General features: G+C 38.9%; 1 long non-coding RNA gene across 1 annotated transcript; it reads right to left on the reverse strand.

Annotated features, from left to right (window-relative positions):
• Positions 1 to 211: 211 nt before the first annotated feature.
• On the reverse strand, positions 212 to 1,278 carry LOC117195306. The gene is made up of 3 exons (XR_004475039.1): positions 858 to 1,278; positions 410 to 799; positions 212 to 347 (listed from the first exon to the last, which is right to left on the reverse strand). It is a non-coding gene; the product is annotated as an uncharacterized LOC117195306 (long non-coding RNA).
• Between the last annotated feature and the right edge of the window lie 732 nt (positions 1,279 to 2,010).

Consider the following 2,010-nt stretch of genomic DNA (forward strand, 5'->3'; position numbering starts at 1 on the left):
GCGAAAAAATCAGCGCCTCATATTGGCTAGCGACACCAGAAAAACTCGTCTGCTCTTAACGACAGTCAGAAAGCAACTTCGACCACGTCCCGTGCAGTGTTGCCAGATTTTGAGCGCCAAAATAAGCTAGATTTCACAAAAATACAAGCTAGAATAAGCTAAAAATTGTAAAAAACAGGCTAAAAATAAAACAACACATAGATATATACATTTCTAATTGTGTTATTATTTCATCCAATTCGCAATTGCTTGAATCGGTATATTTATCGCTGGAACGTATTAAATTTAAATATTTCTCCGGTAATTGATAGTTGTGACAACATTTTCCATGACGGCGCAATCCATATCTGTAAAATTCAAAAGAATTTTAGTCATATTCATGAAACAATTAAATATTTCTAAAACAAACATTATATTTAATATTGAGTTTAAGGATTTAACGGTCATTTTGTTCCTTAGCTTGGTCTTAACAATATTCATTTGATGGGGTCGTTCAATAGCAGCATTTGACCACGGTAGATTTAAAATGCCAAAGGCAAATAAAGCGATTTCTTCAAAAGGCTTGTTTTTGCCAGCATCTTTATAAGTCAGTACTTCTGACCAAAATTGTATCGTGTCATCTGTACTTTGCCAAGGGACTAATTGAATTTTGCCATATTGGGCAAGAATTCCATCTATATTCTTATAGTTAAAGTGTTCCAATATGGAAATGAGATCATTATGATTTTTATTATGTTTGAGTACATTTTCTGCTGCAAAAACTTGCAGTTTTTCTAATGGCTCAAAATTATCTGGAAGTCTGAAATTAAGCATCAGATTATTATTTATTTTTAATATCAAATCCAATTGAAGCTTACCTTTCTCTGAGTTGGATAATTAGCTCCTTTATAAAATCCTTGCACATCTCTCTGATTTCGTTAACTTCATTATTATAATTTTTCTCTTTAATTTCTGTGAAGACACAGAAAATTCATCCAAGTCATCTTTCAAGACATCAATCTTTGCATCAGGCGGTGTTATTTTATTTTTGAGGAAATCGATGCTTGTCGATGAAAGTTTTGTTTGTAAACTGTTTTTGGCATGTTTTACACATTTACACATTTCACGATCACCAAGCAAGTTTCTGTATAGACCGAAACTTTTCAACGAAAATAAACTATAAATAAATTCTAAAATACCATGATACACCAAAATATGTACTACAAATATACTTTTTGTTCGATTTGTCTTAAAAAATACCAAAAAATACATGTAGGATATAAAAAGGAAAAACTAAGCAAAGTGAAATTAAAAAAAGGTTAGATTTAAAGCTATTTTCATAATTTTTCAAGCTGTTCCGTTTTCAAATAAGCTAGATCTAGCCTTAAAAAAGCTAAATTGGCAACACTGGTCCCGTGCGAGCACTACGGCATTTTTGCTCCGCACCACCAAGGACCAGGTGTCAACCGGTCGCGGCTCCACAGGGGGTGAAAAATCCACCACTGCGCCTCCATGGGGGGCTGCGGCCGGCAGAACCCGCGCCAGACCGCCTACATTCATCGGACCGATGGCCTCCAAACGGCCCCGCAGTCGCTCATTCTCAGCAATAAGCGAAAAAATCAGCGTCTCATATTGGCCACTATAGCCTACCAAACTGCACATTACCTCCGTTGTCGCACCACCGTCCAACGCCACGCTCAACACCTGCTAGCTTATAGCCTGCATTCGCTCTACAGTGTTATTCACCTGCTTCTTTGGCAATGCAGGCACCGCAAACTGCGGCATATCTGCCTTCTCCATAGTGGGAGCCACACCCACATTCACTTCCTCAACACTCTTGCCGTGGTCCCCAAGGGTAACCTGGGAACCAACACTAACGTTCTCCGGGGACAGCTTGGCGATATCGGTCTCCGAGGTGGCCCTTTTCAACCGCCTAACCAGCTTCCCCTTCCTCTTCAACTCCAGCGGCCCAGAAGCAGCCAGTTCTTCATCAGAACAAAGCTTCTCAACGGCCGCCGAATTTTTCTTTTT

Source organism: Drosophila miranda, unplaced genomic scaffold (genome assembly GCF_003369915.1).
Source record: "Drosophila miranda strain MSH22 unplaced genomic scaffold, D.miranda_PacBio2.1 Contig_AX3_pilon, whole genome shotgun sequence".
NCBI classification, from domain to species: domain Eukaryota; kingdom Metazoa; phylum Arthropoda; class Insecta; order Diptera; family Drosophilidae; genus Drosophila; species Drosophila miranda.